Consider the following 6755-nt stretch of genomic DNA (forward strand, 5'->3'; position numbering starts at 1 on the left):
GACCACAACACAATAATTATGGGTGACTTCAACACACCTCTCTCACCATTAGACAGATCCTCCAAACAAAAGTTGAATAAAGAAACTATAGATCTCAATATCACAATCAATAACCTAGACTTAACTGACATATATAGAATATATCAACCATCATCAAGTGGATATACTTTTTTTCTCAGCAGCACATGGATCCTTCTCAAAAATAGACCACATATTATGCCATAGGGCAACCCTCAGTAAATATAAAGGGGTGGAGATAATACCATGCATTTTATCTGATAATAATAGAATGAAACTGGAAATCAATGATAAAAGAAGGATGGGAAAATCCTATATCACATGGAAAATGAACAATATGTTACTGAATGATCAAGGGGTTACAGAAGACATAAAGGAGAAATTCAAAAAATTCTTAGAGATAAATGAAAATACAGACACAACTTATCAGAATCTATGGGATGAAATGAAAAAAGTTTTAACAGGGAAATTCATCGCCTGGAGGTCATTCCTCAAAAAAAAAGAAAAACCAACAAATAAATGAACTCACACCTCATCTCAAAGTCCTAGAAAAGGAAGAACAAAACAACAGCAAATGCAGCAGAAGGCAAGAAATAATTAAAATCAGAGGAGAAATCAATAAAATTGAAACAAAAGGAACTATTGAAAAAATTAACAAAACTAAAAGTTGGTTCTTCAAAAAAATAAACAAGATTGACAGACCCTTAGCCATGCTAACGAAGAGAAGAGAGAGAACTCAAATTACTAACATACGGGATGAAAAAGGCAATATCACAACAGATGCTACAGAAATACAGAAGACAATTAGAAATTATTTTGAAAACCTGTATTCCAATAAAATAGAAGACAGTGAAGACATCGATAAATTTCTTAAAACATATGATTTTCCCAGACTGAGTCAGGAGGATACATACAATTTGAACAGACCATATCAATGGATGAAATTGAAGAAGCAATCAAAAGACTACCAACCAAGAAAAGCCCAGGACCAGATGGGTATACAGTGGATATTTACAAAACCTTTAAATAAGAATTAATACCAATACTTTTCAACTTATTTCAGGAAATAGAAAAAGAGGGAGCTCTTCCAAATTCATTCTATGAGGCCAACATCACGTTGATTCTGAAACCAGACAAAGACACCTCAAAGAAAGAAAACTACAGACCAATATCTCTGATGAACCTAGATGCAAAAATCTTCAATAAAATCCTGGCAAATAGGATACAAAGGCACATCAAAAAAATTGTGCACCATGATCAAGTAGGATTCATCCCTGGGATGCAAGGCTGGTTCAATATACAGAAATCAATAAATGTTATTCACCACATCAATAGACTTAAAGATAAGAACCATATGATCATCTCGATAGATGCAGAAAAAGCATTCAACTAAGTACAGCATCCCTTTATGTTCAAAACATTAGAAAAACTAGGGATAACAGGAAATTACCTTGACATTGTAAAAGCTATCTATGCTAAGCCTCAGGCTAGCATCATTCTGAATGGAGAAAAATTGAAGGCATTCCCTCTAAAATCTGGAACAAGACAGGAATGCCCTCTATCACCACTTCGATTCAATATAGTTCTCGAAACACTGGCCAGAGCAATTAGACAGACGAAAGAAATTAAAGGCATAAAAATAGGAAAAAAAGAACTTAAATTATCAATATTTGTGGATGACATGAATCTATACCTAGAAGACCCAAACGGGTCTACAAAAAAACTACTAGAACTAATAAATGAATTCAGCAAAGTGGCAGGATATAAAATCAACACGCATAAATCAAAGGCATTCCTGTATATCAGCGACAAAACTTCTGAAACGGAAATGAGGAAAAACACTCCATTCAAAATATCCTCAAAAAAAAAAAAATACTTGGGAATCAACCTAACAAAAGAGGTGAAAGATTTATACAATGAAAACTTCAGAACCCTAAAGAGAGAAGTAGAAGAAGATCTTAGAAGATGGAAAAATATACACTGTTCATGGATAGGCAGAACTAACATCATCAAAATGGCGATATTACCAAAAGTTCTCTATAGGTTTAATGCAATGCCAATCAAAATCCCAAAGGCATTGCTTGTAGAAATAGATAAAGCAATCATGAAATTCATATGGAAAAATAAAAGACCCAGAATAGCAAAAGCAATTCTAAGCAGGAAGTGTGAATAAGGCGGTATAGCGATACCAGATTTCAAACTATATTACAGAGCAATAATAACAAAGATAGCATGGTACTGGTACAAAAACAGGCAGGTGGACCAATGGTACAGAATAGAGGACACAGAGACCAATCCACAAAGTTACAACTATCTTATATTTGATAAAGGGGCTAAAAGCATGCAATGGAAGAAGGATAGCATCTTCAACAAATGGTGTTGGGAAAACTGGAAATGCATATGCAACAAAATGAAACTGAACCCCCTCCTCTCACCATGCACAAAAGTTAACTCAAAATGGATCAAGGAGCTAGATATAAAATCAGAGACTCTGCGTCTGATAGAAGAAAAAGTTGGCTCCGATCTACATATAGTGGGGTCGGGCTCCAAATTCCTTAATAGGACACCCATAGCAAAAGAGTTAATAGCAAGAATCAACAAATGGGACTTACTTAAACTGAAAAGTTTTTTCTCAGCAAGAGAAACAATAAGAGAGGTAAATAGGGAGCCTACATCATGGGAACAAATATTTATTCCTCACACTTCAGATAGAGCCCTAATATCCAGAATATACAAAGAACTAAAAAGATTAGACAATAAGATAACAAATAACCCAATCAACAAATGGGCCAAGGACCTGAACAGAAACTTCTCAGAGGAGGACATACAATCAATCAATAAGTACATGAAAAAATGCTCACCATCTCTAGCAGTCAGAGAAATGCAAATCAAAACCACCCTAAGATACCATCTCACTCCAGTAAGATTGGAAGCCATTATGAAGTCAAACAACAACAAGTGCTAGCGAGGATGTGGGGAAAAGGTTACTCTTGTACATTGCTGGTGGGACTGCAAATTGGTTCAGCCAATTTGGAAAGCAGTATGGAGATTCCTGGGAAAGCTGGGAATGGAACCAGCATTTGATCCAGCTATTGCCCTTCTCGGACTATTCCCTGAAGACCTTAAAAGAGCGTATTACAGGGATACTGCCACATCGGCGTTCATAACAGCACAATTCACAATAGCTAGACTGTGGAATCAACCCAGATGCCCTTCAATGGATGAATGGATTAAAAAAATGTGGCATCTATGCACCATGGAGTATTACGCAGCACTAAAAAATGACAAAATCATGGAATTTGCAGGAAAATGGATGGCACTAGAGCAGATTATGCTTAGTGAAGCTAGCCAATCCCTAAAAAACAAATACCAAATTTCTTCTTTGATGTAATGAGAGCAACTAAGAATAGGGCAGGGAGGAAGAGCAGGAAGAAAAGATTAACATTAAACAGAGACATGAGGTGGGAGGGAAAGGGAGAGAAAAGGGGAATTGTGTGGAAATGGAGGGAGACCCTCATTGTTATACTAAATTACATATAAGAGGTTGTGAGTGGAATGGGAAAATCAACAAGGTGAGAAATGAATTACAGTAGATGGGGTAGAGAGACAAGATGGGAGGGGAGGGGAGGAGGGATAGTAGAGGATAGGAAAGGTAGCAGAATACAACAGTTACTATTATGGCATTATGTAAAAATGTGGATGTGTAACCCATGTGATTCTGCAATCTGTATTTGGGGTAAAAATGGGAGTTCATAACTCACTTGAAGCTAATGTATGCTAATGTATGAAATATGATATGTCAAGAGCTTTGTAAGGTTTTGAACAACCAATAAAAAAAATAAAAATAAATGACATTTCAGATATCTAGGACAAAGTAATTCATTCCTTCTTTCCCTTTTTTCCTCTTTCTCTCTCTCCAACAAGAATCTTATCTGACAAACACAAATTCTTTTTTACATAATCAAATACTTATTACATAATCAAATATATCCAAAGATTTTTCTTCTTAGTATTACTTTCACATTTTTTTCTCTGATCTTTTTGGATACTCAGAGAATTATACTCCAGCAATTAATAATAATAATAATAATAATAACAATAATAACCTCTAAATTCTCCAACCTGTAGTAAGCTACAAAGCATGACATATCTTGATTGCCTACACATTTTTCTATCCATCCCTAAAAATTTAGAAACTCTCCTTTCCCTAATATTTTACATTTTACTTTTAGCAATCATTCCAATATTCCAGTTATCAAAGAGAAAAAGATGAAGCATGCTAATTTAATCTAATCCTTTAGACAAATCTTATTCTGTATCCTAGTAGCTGATATTCTTAAAGCCCTCACTTGAATTGAAGGTCAGCCTTTATTATTACCAGTCAATTAGCTTTAATCCTAAATTCCTCCTAATCCTTGTGTCAATATGTTTAATAAGCTTAATTGAAAATAAATTCCATAAATTAAGAGTTTATCATATTTAGTTTATCATATTTCACTAATCTTAGAAAGCAAAATGGAGGATTATTTCTCCCCTGGCATTCAACGGAAAAGGCCTTTCTCTCTGCCATTTTAACTCAAAGATGAAAATCTCTCTAAATTATCCCCTGTATTTGTTTACATAAAAATCATGTTATTCTCACATCTTATGTCAGTATGAAGAAATAGACATTTAATCTAATTGAACCATATACACTGTATGTTAATGCCCTTCCATCATAACAATGTAAGTACTATATATTTAATCATGTATAATGTACTTAAGTACTATATATTTAATCATGTATAATGTACTTAATCTATTTTAAGATATATATACTCTTTATTTATAAACATGTGTATCACATTATTTACATAATTTATTACATGATATTCTCATGTGAACATTTTAATTATGTGACCATTGTTCACCATATTAAGTGCTTTTAATAGTTTTATTCAAACTCGCCCCCATACAGACATAAAAATTTCATTTTACAACTTTTCCTCAAGAAAGAAACTTTCTAGATGTGTGGCTAGTGTATTTTGACATATAAAGCAAAGCACTAAAAATGCCTAGATGAATTCATAGAACTCCATAAACATAAAGATTTTATCCCACCACTTTTATTCAGTTTTAATAAAATAACACAGGCAAGTCTCCACATCCCAGTAAGGATGCCCTGTGGATCAGTAAAATATCAAAAGAAATAGGTTTAAAATATTCCTTTTAGTACCACATAATGTTTTCTTTGATGGCAATCATGTAGGAAATAGAAATTAATAAAAATTGATCCATAAATAAACATTTGGCTTTGTTACACTAAACTCTTTAGATTTGGTACATTTTATGCCAACAATTATGGTCATAAATTTAACTTCATTTAATAAAATCTGGCATAAATAATGTTTAAAAAAAATTAAGTTAAACTTTAAGCCATAACAAATATAGCCAAAATAAAAATAAACTACAAAAGTGACTAATATATTTTGAACACATAATAGTTGAGGCTCAAACTATATTTATCTGTAAACTTAAAAAATTAAATAAAATTTTTTACTAGAGTACTACTAGAAACATCTTGAAATTCAATGAGTTGGCTGTACTTTATATCAATTAAAGAAGAATATTTTGTAGTCAATAAGCTCAAATATATTTTACTATTTCTTCCAATTCAATCTATATACCACCATCTTTAGCAATACCTAAAAGACATTTCAATAAGCACAAATATGCTCATAAAATTTGGTGGCCAAGGTGTAGTTTATAAAGCAGGAAGATAAGGACTATATATTCTAATTATGGTGCATGGTCTCTCTCTCTCATCCAGTCAGGAGGTCCACGGAACAGGGTAGAGGAGAGTGTGGCTGCAGAGTCACTAATCAAGACCTCCAGAGACCAAGCAAGAAGCAAGTCTGATTTTATTGTGCATTTACCATGTATATACACTCAGGCAGTAGCTAAGCAGATTACAGGCATCCACTAATGCAATGTCTGCTGTCCTTTCAGTGACCAATCAAGGAGTGGGCCTTGGAGCTAACACAGGGACTGTAATACATGGCCTCAATCCAGGGCTGTGCGCACAGTGTAAGCAGCCTGCCGCTCACATGTCTATAATGAGGGGAGTGGCCTGCCACTCAGATGCCCTTAACATGTATACAGTACTTCATGCATTGTCCCCACATCTCCCTGCTCTGAGCTGCAAGGACTTCAGCCAGCATTGCTGTTTTTCATTCGGTGGCCTTCACATGGTTACATAAGTGTCTCACAACACAAGAAAATATTATCACTATTATAAACAGCAGGGCCAGAGTAATAGCATTATAAGGATTAAATAATTTGGCTCTCAGATTTTTCCAATGTTCAGTCAATCCCTGGAAGAAAGAAGAGGTTGTCAAGATAGACACCTTAGTCTCCTTGATTTTGACAATTGCCTTGGTAAGGTTATGCATAGTCATAACATAGTTTGTATCCCAAGCACCCTTAATATACTGAGAAAGATAGGAGGACCGTAAGGTTACATTTTCAGATACAGCATATTGGGTAACACAAATACTATGAAATTTAGGTCTCAAGTGAGCCTGTGCAACACAAACAGAATGTCTAGTTGTTCCTAGTGGAGACCTAGTTCTTGTTGAATGAATTAAATTGTGGCTTGGGACAGTTTATTTAAGTCATTTTGAACAGCAAAGTCTTCTGCCATGGCAGTAGACAAATTGTTTACAGTCTGAGCAGTCTGGATACTCTGAGTGAGTGAA

Source organism: Callospermophilus lateralis, chromosome 6 (assembly GCF_048772815.1).
Source record: "Callospermophilus lateralis isolate mCalLat2 chromosome 6, mCalLat2.hap1, whole genome shotgun sequence".
Lineage (NCBI taxonomy): Eukaryota > Metazoa > Chordata > Mammalia > Rodentia > Sciuridae > Callospermophilus > Callospermophilus lateralis.